This window comes from Adiantum capillus-veneris, chromosome 9, assembly GCF_014529385.1.
Source record: "Adiantum capillus-veneris isolate H3 chromosome 9, ASM1452938v2, whole genome shotgun sequence".
Classification (NCBI taxonomy): Eukaryota; Viridiplantae; Streptophyta; class Polypodiopsida; order Polypodiales; family Pteridaceae; genus Adiantum; species Adiantum capillus-veneris.
Window position 1 is genome coordinate 7,258,220 of NC_140939.1, and position 23,122 is coordinate 7,281,341.

At 40.5% G+C, this 23,122-nt stretch overlaps 1 pseudogene; it reads left to right on the forward strand.

Moving 5' to 3' along the window:
* Positions 1-858: 858 nt before the first annotated feature.
* LOC147450091 (GCN5-related N-acetyltransferase 7, chloroplastic-like) overlaps positions 859-23,122 on the forward strand; it is a 26,831-nt pseudogene continuing 4,567 nt past the window's right edge.

Here is a 23,122-nt window from a genome sequence, read left to right on the forward strand (position 1 = left end):
ATACTTTTGCTCTCTCACAAGGATTGGAACTAACCTCGCCCCTCTCAGTGGCCACTTCTCTTGTTCTCAGATGTATTAGCAGCTTGGATGCTTCGCAACTAATTTATGATTTGGCACTTATCTGTGACATATAATTATCTATCTTACATATGCTGTCTTTTAATGATTGGGTTAAGATTTTAGCAACTTTGGACAAAGACTCCATGGAAGGAGTAAATTTAATTTCCAAATACATTGCCCATCTTCCTCTATTATCCTCACAGTATCAGCAAGAGCTTGCTCTGTTCTCCTCCTCTAGTGCAGATCTGTCTAACTTTCTTAGGAAGTTATTTGGGCTTATTCCCTCTTTTGTCTGTGCACCAGCCACTCCTTCTATTCCACAAACTGGTGGTATCTTCTGTCGGGATAGTGAAACCCTTGAAGTAGTTAAGGAATTTCAGAGTAATATTTGCTCTCTCAATGACTCAAACCTCCTTGAGATGGTGCCCAAAATCTCTAAAGTTTCTTCTGTCACTTTCATATGTGGCTTGTTAATTTGAGAATGGATATTTATTGATATTAAACACTAGATGGATGGTAGGTATAAATTAAGAAGGTTTTAAGTAGGACATGGATAGGTTTTTTTACACCTGTAATACGTATTCAGGGCTAACAAATTTGTTGTCTTGTTTATATGGATTCAGGTTAGGACTCTATCTTTACGTAGGATCTTTTTGGCTAAGCTATTGTCCATCACTATCAAACCAGGCCTCTATGACTTCTAAATAAGTTGTTCTTGACTATCTTATGTACAAAACACTAGAATGATACCTCATTCGCACTATGATTTACAAAAATGAATCAAAGACTAAGGACAGAATGGACTGCTTTGGAAAGCATGCCAATTGGAAGTTTTTGAAGTTTGATCAGGTTTTGGACTATGCTATGCAATGTATGGAGCTACTCGGAAGTGACATCTCATCCATCGGGCTTATGGTTGCAGAGGTATGGCCTGTTGAAGTTGGTATCAGTTAGACGGCTATGCAATGTCATATGTTTTTTACAGTTTTTGGACCGATGGTTGAAAAGCCTAGGATGATCAAAGTGTGTGGGAGTTTGTACAGACTGAAGTCGGGATCGGATTTTTCACCAAGATCTGACAGGTCGGTGATTAGAGTTGCACGCCGAGAATGGAAGTCAGGTGAAGTTGGCCAAAAACATTGGAAAATTTGGGATTTTTTGAAAGTTTTTTGGGAATTTTTGGGGGCCTTTAGAGGACGTCTACATGAACAACTAGAAGGTTTTGCAATAAAGCATGAGAAGCCAACACGGATAGAACTAGTGTGTAGAATCAAGAAGGCTTTGTATGAGTTAAAGCAAGGCTCAAGGAAAAGGTACATCATAGAGCACCCTTGCGGCCCACTCAAAACTTGTGACTATGCACCTGTATATTTTGCAGCCACATTCTCTCTTACATCAGCACCCAAATCATCTTTTACATCAACATATCAAGTTTCCATTTACCTCTGACAAGATTGTAACACTTGTACCCTTTTTGCTCAAGCGAATAGCCAATAAACACACATTTTTCTGCTTTTCCATCAAGCTTAATGTTAACCGACAAGTCAGACAATGGACTCAATACTGGGAAAATAGGAGGCTTGGTGACTGCCTGACGCTCCCTATTGCTTGGTGTTGACCTTGGTGTTAAAGCCATTACAAGCAACAGTAAAGACCTTGAGACAGTGGAGTCAATACTGAGCAAATAGGAGGCTTGGTGACTGCCCAACACTCCCTATCGCTTAGTGTTGCCCTTGGTGTTAAAGCCATTACAAGCGACAATAAAGACCTTGGGGCATGATAACCGACAACAGAGACCCTTTTGGTGATGTGATTACAAGTCATACAGTGGAGTCAACACCGGGCAAATAGGAGTCTTGGTGACTGCCCAACACTCCCTATCGCTTGCTGCTGACCTTGGCAAATGGGTGTCAGGGGTCGGGCTTGTTGTTCCTATAGGTGCTTGGGTATTCGCCGATGAGTGGTGCACCACATATCTCATTTGATAGTATTTTTACTTTGACCGACCATTGTGGGTGCCCATGTGTGAATGGATCGAACTCTTATAAAAGGTTGATTTGACCTAAAAATCCTCATTCTGGGAGGTGTAAGAGCTAAGAAATGCTCTTGCTCCATTTCTGTCTCCTTCTCCTTTGTGTGCTCACGTGTGTATGTGTGTGTGTGTGTGTATGCTTGAGAGAGAGAGAGAGAGAGAGAGAGAGAGAGAGAGAGAGAGAGAGAGAGAGAGAGATAGATAGATAGATAGATAGTTCTATTATCGTCCTGGGAGGTCAAATATGACCTATGGGACCAAATGAACATGTCACGTGGTGTGAGTGGAGTTCATAAGTGACTCTCGATGCTCAAAAATGGCTGAAATGAGCGTCGCAATAGAGAGTCCACATCGTGGTTGGGAGAGGAAGGTATGTAGGGAGAGCTCATGGCTGAATATATGGGGAAAAGAGGACCTAATGTGGTCAAAAGCTGAGCACTCAAGTAGTGTGTGGTACTCACTCTCTCGCACTTGACGAGGGCATAAGGTGCAAAGTCGATGACACTCCTCGCCAGTGCCCCAACGTCCTGTCTCGCAGCGTAGAGAATGGGAGCTAAGACGAATGGAGGCAATGGTGCGGATCGCACTCAACGGGATGGGCTCAAGGATGTAGGAATGGGTTCGGTTACCTCGTTCCGAGAAGAAGAGAGATTTGTAGTTTGGGGCAACGTGTGTGGTGTAATGGCTGAAGCGAGAACCTCCAGATTTCTCCCAAGCCATGATACATTGGCGTTGTAAGAAGGCCTCATTAACTTGGGAGTCGATCGACGCATCCTTGACCAAGTGACATGCATCCCATCTTCCAAACCATTTCTTGATATCAAGCATCCACCCCGAACTTAGTATTTTGCTCTTGCATGTCTTTTGAACCTTTTGACTTGCTTCATATGCGATTCTAGGAAGTCGATGCAAAGGGCTACGTTGTGTCTTACGCATGTACTCCACAACCCTTTCCATGCCCAAGACCTCAATGGGAAGCGATCTGGACTCAAGAAGTAAGAGCATGTAGGGTGTTTGTGTCTTGACTTGGAGAAAGTTGGTGAGAAAACGCTTTTGGACATTCTCAAACTCTTTCCAAGTAGACTTCCCGATGCTTCCACCCCACACCTCCACTCCATAAAGAAGCACCGGTGTCACCAATGTGTCAAAGAGGTACTTTTTGAGAGCCCAACACTTGATCTCTCCTGCATTGCACATGTTCTCAAATGCATAATAAGCCCTCTTTCCGGCTTCCAAGCGACGCATTGCACAATCCTTCCATTTATGATTGGATGGAACCTCAAGGCCAAGGTACTTGAAGTGATCTACCACTTCAAGTTTCTCATTGTTGTATACAATGCATGGATTTTCGTCATTGAGGGTCTTTACAAGCATAACCTTGGTTTTGGATCCTTCACGACAAAATCATTGAGAGAGAGAGAGAGAGAGAGAGAGTGATCGACCATTGTGGCGGTGGCAAGGTGGTAGACTGTAGCATTGGCGGCAGCTATTTATTTTTTCGTAGAACAGGATCCTTCACGACAAAATCATTGAGAGATGAGTGACACACCATTGTTTCTTTGAGCTTGCTAGTTCTCTCTAGTTGTGTGTTTGCAGCCTTTTGAGGCTTTCACATAGTGCACAGGCAAGTTCCCAGTCTTCCACACATATAGTAAGCGTACATTTTTGGCACCACTATGGGGGACAGCCTTGCATTAAGCTTGAGGAGCACTCAATGGTATCTCTGAAAGCCTTGCTTTCATCTATTTTTTTGTTTTTGCTGAGTTATGTGAGAACTGTTAATTGGCTATAATGTCCAGTTTTAGTTATGTCCGTGTGTAGTTGGCTGAGTTAGACAATATGTGTGTGGTGTTAATTATTGTTAATTAGTGTTTTTAGCGGTTTAGATAGAGCGGCTAGAGGTGCAGCAATATGTGCACTGGAGACATGCTATGTGCGTTAGCTCGACGCCACGCAGTTGAACATTATCCACACAAAATTCAAAAAAAATTCAAAAATTCAAAAAACTTGTTTAAAAAAACGTTCAGAAATATAGTGACAAAAAAGAAAACAAAATAAATAAATAATATTTTTTAGTTTAAAAGGAAGGGATCAGGATCTTTCCCGAAGCCCAAGCCCAAGCCCAAGGCCAAAGCCCATGCCTCAGTCCTCAGTCTTATGATATACTACACACACTACCTTATATAAATACTAGGATCTCAAGTGAAGGGAGGACATGTGGGACAAGTTCCTCAAGTCCTCTACCATCCCCTTGAACTTACTAATTCTAGCCCTCTCCCCACCTAGGAAAAGACTAATTTTAGGATTCTAAGGGTTGTACGTAATCGAATCAAGGGTTGTAAAGCACGGCACGTCCCTCTAGCCAAGACGCTTGTTTTGAGCTATCATACGCCATATTCCGTGGCTTGGTTAGAAAAAAGGACCATTAAAAAATTGGATTGCAAACGCCCAAAAACCTAGGTGAGCGGCCTTCACGGGCACTCACCAACACTTCTAGAGTGTTGAGGTCACATGCATCTATGCTCTGGTCATGTGCTAGAGGAAGAGCACATAGAGGGTGTCTTTGTTTATGCAGGCACTCATTATTTCTCTACCTGAGGCTCTAGGCCCTGAGCGGGAAGGTAGTACAGCTGAGGACCCACATATTGTGTCTAGTGACTCTTCCTCGGACTACGACATCATGGAGGGTTACCCAATGCCTAATCTTGATTGCTCAAGCCAAGACATGCATGCCATGGACCCACGGTTCGGGCCAAGCGTCCTTAGCCGCTTGAAGGAAACTTTTAGTAGAGCCACTCGCTCCAAACATGGAGCTAATGATGTAAATGAGGGGGGTGGGAAAGTAAATTTGCCATTCTTGACCAATGCAAACCCCATGCTCTTGGAGAGAGTGCATGTGAATCCTCCATTCACTACACCACCTGACTCTTTAGATCTATTCCCCTCCGAGGTTATATTACCTGATGGTAGAAGTCTTACGGAAGTGTAGTAGGTTGAGCGATATATCCTTGTGGCGAGGAAAAAGGAAATTGAGAGCTTACGCAAGGTGGAGCAATGGAGAGATCTTAAGGCAAAGGTCCCTATGTCAGCATCCATGCCAAGCAAGCAATCGAGTGCTCCTGAACTAGCTACCACAAAGGGTCAACCCATAGAGACCCGTATTGCATCTAGTCCCTTTGTCGGCATCCATGCCACGCAAGCAATCGAGTGCTCCTAAATTAGCGACCACTAAGGGCCAGCCCATAGAGGGCCACATTGCATCTAGTTCAAAGGACACTCCTAGCACCTCAATCCTAGATGGAACATTTCTAAATGAGAACTGGGAGTATGAACTACAAACGGATACTCTAACCGACCTATACACATGCCACACCTATCACGTGGGTTGGTTAGATGTCCTACAATCCACAATGGGTGCTTCTAGTGTAAAGGATCAAGAACAAAGAGTTTGTGACGTTATCCATAAGGTTATCAAGCTAGAAAGGCAGAACAAAGGGATCCACATTCCTCCAACAGGTCGCATGAGATTCTTGGATACGGGGAAGGCTAGGCAACCAACCTTATCGCAAATGGAGACCCCCTCGATAAGGCCGATGGTTCCTCCATGTGTTGTTTTTCCATGGGTCTCAGTACAATCTGAGCCCACAAATGATAGATTTACCTTTCCAAGTCTAGCTCATCTTTCCCTTGACGACACCACGTCTACCATGCCTTCCCCAGTGATGGGCATGACAAATAACATGCCATGGGAGTTTGTAATTCCTAGTCTACGCGTAGCTTCACAAGAAGGTTGGCATGGTAACCCTTTAGTTTAGCGTTTATATATCCTTGAGAAGTTAGATGAAGAAAGACAATTGGCTATGCAAAATGCACTTGTGGAGAAAGACAGAAGAAAGAAATGGTTCGACTGTACTCATCTAAAGGACAAAGATATCAATGTTGTTGATAAAGTCCTTATGTATGGAGTGCGTAACAAGAAGAAAAAGTTGAAATATGCAGGAAAAGCACCATATAGAGTATACGAAATCACCCCACAAGGTACCCTTTGGGTCAAAACTCTTGATGGAGTTGAAACCATTGGATTCCTCAATGGGAGTAAATTTAAAAGATATTATGATCCTTTAAGCCAAGAGAAACTACATGCCATCCATAAAAAGAAGGCAGCCAAGGTACAAGCCAAGTTGAAGAAGATACAAGCTCAAGATGAGGCTAAGGAGTGACAACAACGTATAAGACGCCAACTGGAGGCCAACCTGGGAGTTTCACATGCATTCCACGTTGAAACAGAGGATGATTGATTGGAATCTGACACTCCTCTACGATGCCCTATTGAGCTAAATAGCGCCTCTAGAAAAGTTCTTTATAATGCCTTATTGGACATGGGTGCTAAGTATAATTTTCTATCATATGGGTTGTGGTGTCAGTTAGCTCATCCGGCACATGCACATAAGAAATACATCCGAATACTTTAAAATCTCATACATCTAGTTTTTCACCATTGAACTTTTCTGCAGGTATCATATCATGTACTACAATGGTAGGGATCATGTTCATAATGTAGACACATGTAGCAACAACCTAAGCCTAATAACAATGAGGCATGTTCTTCTCATTCATCAATGCTCTAGCCACTTCTGCAATGTGCATGTTCTTTTGCTCAGCAACACCATTTTGCTGCAAAGTATACCTACATGAAAACCGCCTTTGAAGTCCATGCTTTTTCAGAAAACCATTGAATTTATTGGAGAAGTATTCTTTACCTCGATTTGACCTCAGGCACTTTACATGTTTCCTAGTCTATTTTTCAACCATAACTTTGATATTTTAAAAATGCATGAACACCTCACTTCTCTACTTCATGAAGTAGACCCATACCTTCCTCGTATGGTCATCAATGAAACTGACATAGTTTCTACATCCACCCATAGATGCGGTATTTGTCGGACCCCATACATCTGTATGCACTAAATCTAATGCATTCCTACTTAGATGCTTATCATGAGGAAAGGATGATTTTTCTTGCTTTCCAAATTGACAAGCTTCACATACTTTTGTATTTCAGTAACTCAAAACGTAGGTAATCCTGTAACCATCTCTTTAGTCTGCATCATTTTCAGCCTTTGCAAATTTACATGACCAATACGTTTGTGCCAAATTTCTATATTTGGAACAACACTTGCACCTTGTGCAAATATGGAAGCATTCACTTCACGCACATTTACATCCAAAGTAAACATTTTTGCCCACTTTATTTCCTTGTGCAACCAGCCTTCCATCCTTCTTATTCTCTATGACAAAGAGACCATCAAAAGTTAAACCTAACCTGTAAACCCAGGTTCTTTTGTAATGTTGGGTACATGTAGTACATCAGCCAGGTACTTCACTTTACCATCTGTCATAGACAATGATACATTTATGGTATGCATGATAGGGTGTGCAGTATCATCCCCAATTTTTATATAGCCAGAACTTACTAAAGTATGCATTTCCTTAAACCATTCACCATGGATGTTCATGTGATTCAATGCACCAAAATCCACATACCAAACATAATCATTAGATTTTTCCACATTTGTAGACATAGTAATCAGCATGTGTTGTACCACAAATAGCTTTTGGGCTCATCTGCACTCCTGCTAGTGGTTTCATAATTGTTTTGTTGCCTCTTGTTTGGATAGACATGTTCAAATTGACCATGTCTTCCACAACCCCAACATACTACATTCCAATGTTGACCAGTATTATTGTGTTGTAGATTTCCACGACCTCTTGGACTCCTCCTACCTGAAGAGTTTCCTCAAAACCACCACCTATGTTCTGACCGTGATTGTTGTTCTTCTGTTCTACTGTTCTGCTTGGTGGTGTCCTTTTCCTCGGCCTCATCCATGACCTATACCATGTCCTCTTCCTCTTTTGTTGTTGTTGAAAAGGACCTATTCAGAATTGTTTCCACCCTGTCTTCAACTACAGCTTCCTTGACTTTGTGTTGGTTACACTCAATGACAACAAAGTGTCTCAAGCCTCCTTAGGAGATTGAGCATCCTCCTATATATGCCCAACCATAGTGATGTACACTTACAGAAATCCAGTGCATGACCTTTTGAGTTCCCTGGCTCCAATCTTTAAATGTCTCAATTTGCACAACACTCTCACCTTCCTCTGGCAGTGGTGGTACTATATCATTCTTTCCATCAATGTAGTCCCAATAACCTTTCAATCTAGACTTCCAAGAATAGAAGTTGTTCTTGTCCAGATTCTCACTGACTACCTAGCTAAGCCCATCATTTTTGGACGACATGTTTCCAACCCTTTACACAGTCTTTGAGCAACTTGCTAAAAATAGTCGATTACCACCTGTAAAACCACAGTCTGCATACATACACCTGTTTCACTTTACTAAATAGTATATGTGCACAATGCAACCAAAATAAATCTTTGTGCACCACCTATATGTAGATTTGTAGAATCTCGAACCTTAGGTTTCTGCATGTGAACGCACTCTAACTCCAGAGTGGGGGTCAAAACGCGCTCAAAATGGAAATTTGGCTGAACAGTTACAGTCCAAAGGACTATATAGAACCCTGAGATGCACTCTCCAAAAGAAATCACCTCATTTGGAGATCATAAACACAACCAGGCTATGATACCATGTCAAGAGATGGAGAAGGAGAGAGCTTGAGCTCTTGTAAGCACACACACACACACACACACACACACACACACACACACACACACACACACACACACACACACACACAAAGATGGAGGAAAAAGGTTGTACTTCGTCTTCTTCATCAAAAACTCTAGATAAGAGGTCTACAAAAACATAAGGGAATATAAAACATATAAGGGGAGCTAGTACAATGGTCTAGTATGAACCGCTAGTGAGTGAGGTGAGTAGATAAGTGTACCATCACTCCGGTAGGTAGACCAGCTCCGTGTAGTCCAGTTGTAGTATCACTGGTGAAGATAAGTGTATCCACCAAGTGTTAATTTGAAAATTTTCAAATTTTCTTCACAAAACTCTTGCAAATGCCCTTTTATATGCACAACATCAATTAATCATGAAAAAATGTCAGTATAAACATGTTTATTGCATATTTATCCTCAAAATCAACTTTTCAAAGATTGTGAATGCAAACAAGTGTTTCAACAAATAAATCACTGAGATGAATAGATCTAGACCAGAATCAACATGTCTTACCTAAAACTACTCCTACACATCATGTGGGGTTTTGCATTTATGAGTAGAAAAAGGGTTCATTGCCACACTCGGACTAGCAAATGCTTTTATCACCTCACAAATCACTCGACCACCAACAACTACTCTAATCTATAACTAATACTACAAATCCTAACTAAATCTCTATAGTCGGAAAGTCACACATTGGCTGTCCACTTGATCTCGAGATATCCTCTTCCAGATCCACTTAAGATAAATGCTCTCTTTAGTCAAAACTAAAGAAAGCAACCATCACACGAGTGTTGGTAGGATTACCTACTCAAGTCCTTGTGTCCCCAGCAGTGGTGCCAATGTTGCGGGTGGAAATCACACCACATATAAAGTGCATGCAACACTACCTAGATCAAAATAATGTCAATCAAGGACACATATGACATAATAGGTGCACATAGGCAATCTTTATAGCTTGTCAGGCTGAGACCATCCCACACATGCAACACTCTAGAAGGCCAACTAAACCTTAATCAGGAATCTCACTGCTTTCAACTATACCGTCCAGCTCACATACACAAAAAACGGAAGGAAACTCACTAAACCATACCAAAATCGTACGAACCTTAAGGAACACTATCCCCTCACTAGGATACACCTGTCCCAAAGCCTCTACACTTAAAATCTTCCCTTGAAACCCATCTAAAAAAATGGGTATGAAGACAGAGAATTTTTTTTGGAAATGCCAGAACAAAAATCAATGAGTACTTATGCGTAGTTACAATTCTAATGACTACTTGCACACAAAACATAGACATTGTTTGATACACTTACGACCACAAAAATAGCTCGTGGATGTAGTAGCGTGTGTGCTCCGTTTCATGTGGAATGCTTGGTGTTGTGCGTAGCTCTCTCCGAGCCTATCGCAATGGTGCAGTCAAATCTCCAATACGATGAGCAAGCAAAGAGTTGTGTCAGGGTGAAGCTCACGCTCTCTCTTTTTCTCTCTCAAACACAGTCGAAGACAACTCAAAGCTTTGATTTATGATAAAGTTATCTTTACAAAATGACCTAGGCACCTTATATACTAAGGCTACCATAGGTTGAACCAAAAACAGAGTTCAATGTGTCAAAAGGATTTGTATTTACAATCTAGAGGTTCCATTTCACCCCGGCTTCTGCAACTAGAATAGCTACTCATTACAAATGATGTTTTTAACCATAATCCACATCATTTCAATAACTCTTAGAAAATAAGACTTTGGTACAAAGATTGAGTTATGTTGTACTATTGACCCATAAGTCAGCAGAATGCAATAAATATTAGTGGCTACCACTATCAAACATGGTAGCTATTGTTGTTTCTTAATAGTAGAGTCAATAATAAGGGTTGCTACTAAATAGATTGGTGGATATCAATAAATAATTTGGAAGCTACCACTCAATACATGGACTTGAGGGTATGTAGACCATGTATACAAGGGTAACTACCATGTAGACTATGAGCTACCAATGATATCTTGGTGGCTACCAAACTTGCTTTACGACATTAAGCACTTAACATTTTACCTCTTGGTTTGTAAGAGTGAGAAAAATCTACAATAGGGAGGTAACATGAGCTAGTAAACCTCAAAGCCAAAGAGCCCTCCATGTGTCTCATTTTTGTGAATCTTGGAACCTATAAATCTTTTTAATCTTCAACTTTCAACCTTTAAAGTTAAAAAATTAGGTTGTCTCTTTCTCTTACCTCTTATCTCTCCCCTTTTTTGTTGAGATGTCAAGCTCACCATGCACGACTTTTGGGTGACTACCTCTGATAGTCATCATCATTGGCACGCCTTGGTGTTGGGGATACCATTGTAGCATAGCTCCAATGACCAACAAAATTATCAATCAGGAGAGATGAGCTACCCAGCAAAGACATGGAAACACTCACACAATTAGTGAGCTAATCATGGAAACATGAATGGTGACTCTATGAGGTGAGCTTCTCGGCCTATGGAGGAGCTAAGCCACAATGATTGGCAATCTCCACATCACACTAACGATTGCAAGATGCACACATCACTAATCCTATCATGCAGCACACTAATCACAAGCGCACACACACACATAGATCTATTGAGCACCACATTCCAATCAAACCTACATGCACACACAAACAAAAGAGGGCAATCACACAAGATTAGATAGGGATTAACCACTAATTATCTATGATCTAGCTAATCAAAGCATCATTAGCAATCACAAGAAGTATGAGAGAGGCATAGTGAAAGAGAATTAAGCATTGATTAGTGTTAATGAAGTTACATGAGCAAGGAGAAGCTCAAGGACTCCATAGCTTTACACCTCAAGAGCTCTTACCAAAGAATGGTCTCAACAAATGAGCTTGAGAACCCTAATTTATTTTACACACTGCCTTATATACCTAAGGTAAAAATATGGTTTGTTCGGGCATCCAAGGCCTTTAGGGATTTTATCGAATCTTCAACCTGGAACTCCCATTGAGCCAAATTTTGGGGGAAATCATAGCATAACCTAATCAACCCAAGACCAACAAAATTATCAATCCTAGGATCGGCAACCCGGATAGGGCATGGAAGCATGAGCATCATTGGATGTGTCAAATGAGAGGATTCAATAGAATGCTCTTCCAATGCAATAGAGATTCACCATGAATCACTAACTCTAATCACATCATCAATCAAGAATCACCTATACACATTAAGCCCACCAAAGTCCGACTTGCCATAGACTAGAATCTCAAAGCACACTCTTGACAAGCACACTTTAATTGTATTGGTATTGGCCTCTCCAATCACAACATGCCAATCAAGGTACTTCATAAAAAACTACACACACAAGGTGAATGGTGCTAGAGTTTCATTAAACCCATCCACACACAAGCAAACAATAGGGCACATACACTAATCACAAGATTAAGAACCAACTTAATCAACCTAATATGAGATGTTAAATATCGCAAATCCAGTGCTCATAGAAGGATACAAGTGGTTAATAAGCAAGAAGTCACCACCTACACTCAAATCTAGAATAATGAGAAGGTGAAACTACTTCATGACATAATGAAATATAGAAGAATTAAGACTAATGAAGAAAGTAGAGATTAGATTAAGAAATACTTCTCTAATTAGAATGGATTAGCACTATCCTCTTAAGCATGGGCATTAAGCTCAAGGCTAGGCCATCCATAGAGTGAATAGTCAAGAGAGAGAGAGAGCTCTCAAGAATGGATACTCAAGAATGAATCCTCCTTGCATAAAGGATTTCTTATAAAGGCTTGCACCACAATCCTTTCTACTATGGGTTTAAGTTGAGTCCTCTAGCTAGCATATACAATTTGAAACTCCCAATGATCCCAAGACATTATATAATGTGGATAGGAGATATTGTGCACATCCATAGAACATCCCTTGCTTGGTGCGTATCGGTGTCGCATGTGTTAGTCGTTGCTACCATTCCCCCCTTCCTAATTTGGGACACGTCCTCGTGTGTCGTTGAAGCAGAGCACGGAGACATGGGTGAAAGCAAGTCCATGGAAGATTGTTGAGCTGCAAATCATAATACGAGTAATGAGTATCAAAAGGCCAACAAGGATCAATAAAACATGAAGTACAATGAAAATCATGCAAAGTGAATTTTTGCTTCTATAAGATGGGTCAATCATAATAAAAAACTAAACAACATAAAGCAAAAAAACACCTAAATTATTGTGAAAATTAAATCACTTGAAATTTTAATTTTATTCATGAAACACAAGCAATCAATTATGACCCTACGCTAATGCAAGTTCATATACCTACTAGCCTAAAAACTATGTGATCAATCTTAATAAGGCATCCAAGTGTATCATGTCTAGGGGCTATAAAAGAACTCCTAATCTATTAGTACATTGTCACAGATTTTTGAGGCTTGTGGAAGTTTTGTTTTTGTCATTCATAGAAAAAAGTAAAGAACAATACAAGGCTACCATCCCAAGGCAAGTCTAGGTACAACTCTCAGCTCCTTGAACCCTCAAGAAGGTGTTTCAAAAGCCTACTAGCCTACCAAGGCAACAGTTAACCCCTATCAGCCTAGGGCATCGGTTTAGGGCCTTGACCAAGTGAGCTAAGGTGATTCTCCTCGCTTGCCAAGTGCCAATAAGGTGCTAGGACTCACAAGACACAACATAACATAGAAAATTTATTTTCATGTGTCTAGTAGCATTTTTGCTACTTTTTTTTGACACTTTTTTTCCTCATTGTTTAGAATTTTGTTATTTCTTCCATCATGAGAGTATCTATGGCAAATGGACTAAAGGACTAAAGCCTAACCATAGCCCTAGGTCATGTTAAAAATGAATAGAGTATTAAAACTATCGCTAAGAATCTAGGAATAACAAGAAATGATCCTACATTAGCCTAAGGTCAAGGCCAATTACCCATGATTAGCACACATAAAGCCAAATTTTAAATGATTTTAATATTCACAAAGCAAAGTGTTGAAACTTTAGTATGCCTAGATTTTGAAAATGAAAGAACCATAACTTAGAAGCAAATTCACTAAATCCAAGCATGGGGAATGGAGAGATAAAGAAAAGAGAAATATCATGGAAGGATTTCACCTATTTATGCTCTTTCGAGCATCCTTGAGAAAGCACCCACTTTGTGTAGAGAAGTCTCTTTATTTATTTTATTTACAATCCAAGCTGATTGAAGCTAGGTGCAAACACAAGCTCCAAAGGCCATTTATGGAAAGCCAAAAATACACAAAAAAAAACATTTATGAAATCCTAATTCTAGGGTCTCAAATACCCAAATATGCCAAAGGGAAAAAACCCTAGGGAAAAAAATACATTTGGTTATGAACATGATGCTCTTTAGTAGCAGATTTATGCATACACAACAAAAATGAGAGATACTGCTTCTAAGTAAGCACATTTTGCAATGTTAAAACCTCTCATGTATGATTCAAAAGTTGATTCAGTGCTAGCTCAATTGAAATATGGAATTTAAAACAAACTAAGAGCTAGAAATAATGCAACTTTGATGAAATGAAGTGGCTCTTGAAAGCCAAATTTTATATTTTTAAAGCTCTCCAAAAAAGTTGGCTAACAACTAGCTCACATGAAATTTTACAATTTTAGAGCAAGCTATGAGCTAGAGATGACTGCAATTTTTTATTGAATGAAAGTGAACGGCTCTTAATAGCCAAATTTTGTACTTGAAATCTCTCAAAAAAGTTGGCTAACAACTTGGGTCAAATGAAATCAAATGGCTCTAAATAGCCACATATTGCAATACATTGCAATGCCGACATCCCGTAGTTGCAATGGAATCCCACTTTGCTAATCACTCTTCAAACACGAAGTCAATTATTAGTGCTCTTAAGAATATGGAAATTCAACACAAGAAAAAATGATCAATCCATAACCCAGAAGTTTAATGCTCTCCCATGGTCATTTAAAGAAACTCAATTTTAGTGCTATGTAGGGGTTTTGCATTCAAAGAAAGCACTAAAATGCACACTCAATATCAAGCTCAATTTTTAAAGCACAAGAGTTCTTGACCAAGCATGAAACGGTATCATCAATGTAGCACACAAATGAAGCAATGTGAAATCCAATCAAGACAAGCACTAAAGATGATCAAGAATTATTAGAAATCACAAAGTAATGCAATCCATTCAATAAAAAAATTGATTTCATCCATAACGGATGGATAATTCCAATGCATATTCTCAATCATCAAGAAGACCCATAAAAATCAAAATAGAGAAAGTGCTCTCTTGCAAAAATCTCATTCTTGAGTGCATGGAAATAGCTTCATCCAACCCAAGCATCAAAGCAGTTCACGAGTCTCCATTTTTTAATGCCATTAATGCAATATTATTATTGAACTATCACATTGGGCACAAAATTGATGCTTATAATAAACACATTTGACATATATAGCAATGACATGGAAAAGTGTATAATGAAGTGATCTCCAACTCTCTTAATGTGATCAAAACCATCTTTAGTTATGTTAGTGGCCACTACTTTCCCTTCAAAATATATCACTTGTTAATGCTAGAAAGCAGCTTACATTCAAACCATTCACCAAAAATTGTTGCACACTTACACTCATCTAGCAAATAATTTCATTCAAGGCAAGAGAACAGATTAGACACATATCTTTGAATTTAAGGATTTTTTTGCAAATCCAAGAAGGTAAAGGTGAAAAAGTAGTGATTTTGAGCAATTTTGACATCCACTTTTTTTTTTGAGTACATATCCTTGTTGTACACATCAAGGAGAACCTTGAGTAGAAGCAAAAGTGAAATATGAGCCAAAAGACATCATATGCGTATGATGTCTTAGAGGTCAGAAATCAGACATCTGATGTCCTAAAGCAGAAAAGAACTCCCTATCCAAAATTTCATTGCATTTGGAGCACATTTGGTCTAAAAAGTGCCCAAAGACGAAAATTGGGCAAGGTTCATGCTTGTATTATCCATAACTTGCACAAAAGGTGTTGGAATTCAATTCTAAAAGTTGTTGAGAGTTGCTTGAGTGATAAAGAGTCTTTGGGATAAAAGTCACTTCAGTTTGGCAGAAAAGACATCATATGCGTATGATGTCTCAAGTCCCAAATTAGAGATCAAAACTTACATATGAGCTTATAGAAGTGTTTGCCATCACAAAATAAGCTTAGAGACCAAATTTCATTCAATTTGGATCACTTTTGGCTTAGCTAATCTCCTAGGGAAGTTGGAAGCAACCAAACAGAAAAAGGAGTGATAGACTTGACTAAAAGTGTTAGAATTACAAACAGAGATTTGGAATGGTTAGAGTACACCAAGGAGAGTTTACAATTAAATTTCGGAGCAATTCTAAGTCAAAAGACATCATACACGTATGAAGACTCCAGGCACAGGTTGAGGACAAACAAGAACTTTGACCAATCAAAGAACTTCCTTTTTTGACCCTAGAATCCCAAATATCATTCTAAAACAAAGTTTGAACACTTGTAAGTGGACCAAAGCATGCATCTAGTATTGACACTCTAAAATTGTTGGACTTCACCTACAGGAAGATTGAATGCAATAAAATACTGTTTTGGCCATAACTTGAGCTCCCGGTATCAGATTCAGAAACTTTTTATGAAAACAAAGCTCCAAAGTAGCTCTACAATATTGGTCATTCATGGTTGGTCAGATATTCAAAAAAAATGTTGTTTAAGGCCTTAAAATGCATCCGGAAGTTAGGGGTGTCTAAAAGTGACAATTTGAGAGAATTGTGAAGAAACAATCGTGGTTTTTGACATAGTTTTGACTTTTTCCTAACCAAAGTACTTGAACAAATTGGAAAAAGTCTTCTTACATCAAGCTAGAGATATAAATCATGTCTATTTTAGATTCAAACTCAGCTTATACAACCTCCGAGATCCCAGTGATAGAGGAGCATCCGCCCACAATGGATCTTCCAAACTTGCAGTTGAAAAAGACCAATTTTGTTGAGAGATTTTGGATGACAGATCATCAGAGTGAAGGAATATATAGATACATTGATGGCAGTGAGGTCAGCCTTTATAGTTGGTTAGAGCCATACTAGAAGAGTTGATGGATTACAAGTTCTTATATGTCTATACATACGGAGTCCACTGTCAATGGAAATATATAGTTGTTGACAAGTATGGACGAGAATATAGAGTTGTAGAAAGCGCAAATCCACAGACTTCATTAGAAGTAGGTGGATATTTGGTCAATGAAGGACCACAGATACCTCCACCAAACACGAAAATTTCTACAAGAATTCCAAAGAGGGAGCCACCCGGATTCCCTCCTAGAGCGATAACGAGAGATGAAATGATCACAGAGATGGCAGACATGCCTTCTCAAGTGAATCTCCCCAATGGACCAATCTCCAATAGTACGACCAATCCCTTTGAAGAAGACCAATATACAATCATGTATCAATCGGACCAAACAATGAGAGTGGAAATGACGATCTATCCACCAATGAACAATGTGGGACCAAATACACTAATGTCATTGCAATCAGGGCTACATCAAGATGCCATACCAAGACCAAATATCAATAGAGATGGTTATCTGGTCATCCCAAGACCAAAAGCACCACCACTATTCCCATCATAGTTGTATTTGAGAAAAGGTTGAGAACCAACTGTTAGACTGACTACAACAGGGTTACCTTATGCAGAAAGAGTAAGAATCGAGAGAGAGTTTCAAGAAGACCCACCTATTGTGAGACACTCACGAGGATATGACTTAGAAGATGAAATCAAAGAAGAACCTAGGCATAGTAGAAGGCATGTAGTGAGAGAAGGATTGGGAGAGTCTATGGTTAGATTTGTATACAATCGGCAAGTTAGATCATTCCAAGTTCAAAAATGGATAAATAGGAAATATGTCAGAGATAAAGATCCAAAAGATCATGTAGCAGTTTTCAAAAGAGTAACTAAAGCAGAAGAAGTTTAATTTCTAGGATTTTGACTGACTCTGGAAGATGACATGGCTACACGGTTTGACTTAGTGGAAAGACAGGATTTTGAGACTCTAGACAAGCTGTTTGAAGAATTCATCGAAGAATTCTCGCAGAAAGGCATAGCTCACAATACAGTCTTGCAACTTCAAAGATTCAAGTAAAAACAGGGTGAATTAGTTCGCAAAGCGGCATTTCTACTCAAGAGATATGTCAAGTTCTGTCCGAGTTGAGGTTTTGAGGGAGCTTTCGGGGGGAGCGTTGGAGGGAACTTTTTCCATATTTTTGTTCGATTGACGAATCAAAGAATAAAGCTCGCTTTGCTAGAAAATCCGTTTTTGGAGTGAGCCTTTGAAAGTGAGCTTCCCCCCCCCCTCTCTCGCTCTGTCTAAATATACATATGTGTGTGTGTGTGTGTGTGTGTGTGTGTGAGCCTTCTGTCGTAGGTTAAAATAAGATTTCCAGGATGTGGGTCTGCATGATAGACTCCATACTCCAAAAGTTGAGTTAAAGAACGGTATACTCCCACCTCAATTAGATGAAGATCATTGACATAGGACAATTTTTGCCCCTCTAACCATTCCAATACTAAAACCCTCTTACTAGACAGTTTCGAGTACATCTCCAGAACTACAACATCTGGTAGACTCCCAAAGGATATCCATAAGCGTAAGCCATTCTAAGCCTTTGCTGCATAATCCATTTCCCAAAATACACTAGTCGTCCACTCATCTACGATAGCCTCAAGATCTCTATCGAACTTGCTAGCTCTACGCACAAAACTAGCAAGCAAACGTAGAATGAATATATCCAAAGTAATTGTTGCTCGAACACTTGGACATTGTACTTTGATGACTACAATCTAACCATTCTCTTGGTTAGGCCTGATAGCCCTGACAAAGAGATGCACTTGTCGCTACAAGTTAGGAGTGATCTCAAATGATATTAATTCTAGTGGTAATCCCAGCTCTTGTTTTATTGTCTTTGTACAACACCAGTTGCAAAAGTTGTCTTGAAGTAGTGAGAGCTCTTTTAGATATGCAGGAGGTATCACATCAAGCCATGATGAGAGTAATGCTTGGGAGATTTTGACAAAAGGAGGGTCCAATTGCACTAGTGCTGCATGCAACTCTCCTGCCCACTTCTTAAACATAAATTCAAAGTGTAACTCGTGTTAGACTCTCTCTCTCTCTCACACACACACACACACACTCACAGCTCAAGAGATAGCCTGCACACATGCCTTGGTCCCGGTGGGTGGCCGGTTGAGGAGAAGACTTCACCACCTATCGGCAGTATGCGCACATGTTGCAGCTCCAGCCGGTATCAAAACGCTGACGACAAAAAACGTTGTGATGTCCTCCTGTCGGCAGCCACTAAGGCTTCTTCTCACCACACAAACGGTCCTCACCGCCGAGTCACCGGGGTAACCGTTAAGGCGAGCAGAGGCACGTTTCGATTGCGCCGGTGGGAGTCATGGTGGTTGCGTGCAGGGGCATGGTGGGCCTTTGGTGGGCACGGAGCGCTTTTTTGTCGGGAGGAGCCGTCGCTCGTACGCATGTGCGCAGGCTAAGAGCGCTAGTGCCCACTTGAGCTGAGAGAGAGAGAGAGAGAGAGAGAGAGAGAGAGAGAGAGAGAGAGAGAGAGAGAGAGAGAGAGAGAGAGAGAGAGAGAGAGAGAGAGAGAGAGAGAGAGAGAGAGAGAGAGAGAGAGAGAGAGAGAGAGAGAGAGAGAGAGAGAGAGAGAGAGAGAGAGAGAGCACCCACTTGAGCTTAGAGCGAGAGAGAGCGCTAGCACCCACTTCTGGTGGCCGTGAAATTGCTGTGGACGCTTATGTTGCCCACAATATTGTCATTGCGGCACAATTGATGTCTGGGATGTCTTGTCTGTGTGGTATGGATCCGTCATTTGTGGAGACCTCAACAAGATTACCATCAATTTTGCTCCTAATGTGCAAGACCACCGTGTCATTCATGCTGCCAAAACCTCGCCCACAGGGCTCTCAGCAGAGACGGACATCGGAAAATACATCACAGCGGAGCATTTTCCACTTTGCAATCCTATGTGATAGAAGGCAAAGTTATTATTGGGTAGCATTGCATCTTGATGGAAGGGTGGAGACAAATGCCAATTCTCGAGCCCGGCACTACGTTGGCACCTGGCACATGGGAGCTTTGGGGTGGTAACCCTACCAGATATACGGCAATTGACGTATGCTGACACATACAACATCAAGTTATTGGCCAAGAAAATGACAACTGTCGCAATCTCAGTTCTTGCCATATTCCATAGATTGCTTGGAAGCAAAACAAAGTTGAAGAAGTCACTCATGTTGCCAGCTTGAAACATACAGGGCCGTCTTACAACCTCTCTCTCTCTCTCTCTCTCTCTCTCTCTCTCTCTCTGCGTTCACTTTAAACAACAATTCATTGAACGTAGAGAGAGCTCTCTGTCTCTACGTTCACTTTAAACAACAATTCATTGAACATAGAGCTCTCTCTCTCTCTCTCTCTCTCTCTCTCTCTCTCTCTCTCTTTGTCAACAACAAATTTCTTGTTTTCAATGAAACAAAGGGAACATCCAATAATACGGATGCAATTTAATACCCATATGATAATCTCTCTCTCTACGTTCACTTTAAACAACAAAGTGAACATGGAGAGAGAGAGAGACGAGAGAGAGATGAGAGAGAGAGAGAGTTCTACGTTCCTTTAACACAATATGTGAAATGGAGAGAAAGAGAGAGAGATCTCTCTCTCTCTCTCCATGTTCACTTTGTTGTTTAAAGTGAACGTAGATCTCTCTCTCTCTCTCTCTCTCTCTCTCTCTCCATATTCACTTTGTTGTTTAAAGTGAATGTAGATCTCTCCCTCTCTCTCTCTCTCTCTCTCTCTCTCTCTCTCTCTCCATGTTCACTTTGTTGTTTAAAGTGAACGTAGATCCCTCTCTCTCTCTCTCTCTCTCTCTCTCTCTCTCTCTCTCTCTCTCCATGTTCACTTTGTTGTTTAAAGTGAACGAAGAGATCTCTCTCTCTCCTCTCTCTCTCCTCTCTCTCTCTCTCTCTCTCTCTCTCTCTCTCCATGTTCACTTCGTTGTTTTAAAGTGAACGTAGATCTCTCTCTCTCTCTCTCTCTCTCTCTCTCTCTCTCTCTCTCTCTCTCTCTCTCTCTCTCCATGTTCACTTGTTGTTTAAAGTGAACGTAGAGATCTCTCTCTCTCTCTCTCTCTCTCTCTCTCTCTCTCTCTCTCTCTCAGTGCAGCCGTTTTTTTGACTTAGTAGACAGTAGTCCACTCTTTTGATCATAACTTCTTCATCCGAACTCCGATTTGGGTGATCTATAGCTTCAATCGAAGAGCACGAAGTCCTCTACGCATTGATGTAAAGACAGAAATTTTCAGAGTTATGAAAGGCGTTTCTGTAGTAGCATTTCCAAAGTGAACAGGTTCAACAAAATTGATTCTCATCTCCTATTCTACATACAATGTCTTCCGGCACTCGCAAGGGTTATTCTTCTTCAACAAGATCCACAACCATTGTGGAAAATGATCCAAAATCTCCTAAGTATGGAGATAGCAACACAACCACCCAACCAACGACATCGGAAACCATGATCATGGCGTACTTGATATCATTGCAAGAGACCGTAAACAAACAAGGCGAAGACTTACGAGCACTTGCAATGGAGAATGGCACACTAAGGGTACTTGTGGTTGAGAATGAGAATCTCAAGAGGACACTTGAGATGCAAACAACACGTTTGATGCAACTTGAAGAGGAAGTCAAGGAATGTAAACGCTCTCTTGTGGACTTGAATGCTTTGAAGGAGCGGATGAGCAAAGTAGAGCATGACCATGTATTGAAAGAGGAGAAATTTGACACTATGAGCCGGGATGTATGCGACATGAAAAATGTATGCACAAACAAGTCTTGGGCTGATGTATGTGGTAGCAATGTGGTTTCTAATTCCTCACTCATGCAAGCTATGGTTCAAACAAAGAATGTTGAGAATGTGGATGTGGAGGAGTTGAAGGAACGGGAGCGACGTTCCAAGAACATTGTTATTCGTGGAATTCCCGAAGAGAAGTTAGAGACACCTCCTTCTCTTGCCATTGTTATTGAAGATTTCTTCAAAACCCACTTTGGCATGTCCGGAGTTATGGTATATGGAGCACATAGAGTGGGGAAGCAAGGAGCTCCTCGCTCGGGAGAACAGCCAATTGTATGCACCATGCCGGATGAGACCAAGCGAAAGATTATCCTTGATAATAGTTGGATCTATTTGAGGGATACAAAATGTTTTGTATGTGAAGATCGTACTATTAAGCAACAAAATATGCGTCGCAAGGCATATGAGGAAAAGAATAATAAAAACAAGGAGATCTCTCATGAAGAAAATGTGCCCAAGGAGGAGGCAAGTCTCTCAAGCAAATAGGGATGTGTGACCTATGAGACCGAGTTACAATTGAAAATATGCTTTTGGAATTGTAATGGATACCCATGGAATGCGGGGGTTGGCATTGATGAACTAACAAGCAAAGCCGATGTTGTACTTCTTGTTGAAACTTGGGAGCATGATACACAAAGGATTAACGGCTTGGAGGATTACAATGTACATTCATTGATGTGGTCAAAGAATCTCAAGCAACGAAGAGGACAAGGAGGGTTAGCATGTATGGTTAAGAAAGGATTGGAAGATTTTGTATCAATTGTGAAAGATGACAAGTACAAACGTTATGTATGGCTGAAAATTATGACACCAAAAAGAGCACCCATTTTTGTAGCCGGTTGCTACATTCCTCATCATGATTCTCCCTTTTATGCTTGCATGGATAGAGATCAACCATTTTCTGATTTGGAAGAGGACATTGCTTATTTCAAAGGTGAAGGTGATGTTATTGTATTTGGGGATATGAATGCTCGCACAAAAACATTGCAACATGATACTCAACAATTTGATATGCCATACATTTCAAGGGAGTTGGAGGAAGTTCACTTGTATGATCGTACTTCAATGGATGAGAAAGAGCCGGATCACTATGGAAAGTTACTTTTACACATGTGTAATAGCACGGGTATGCTCATTGCCAATGGTGTATCTTTGTGGAGTGGAACCAATGGATTTACATGTAGAAGACATAATGGGGATAGTGTGATTGACTATATGCTACTCTCTGAAGCCATCATGTATCGCATAAAGAGTTTTATGTTTGGTCAATGGACCCCGGAATCCGACCATCGCACCTTATGTATTGACCTTTCATGTGGAGAAGCAACTAAGCATGATAATCTCAGCCAAAGGAAAGAGAAGTTATCACTATGTATGGATTTCAAACGGGCACCAATGTACATTGAAATGGTTGAGCAAAAATT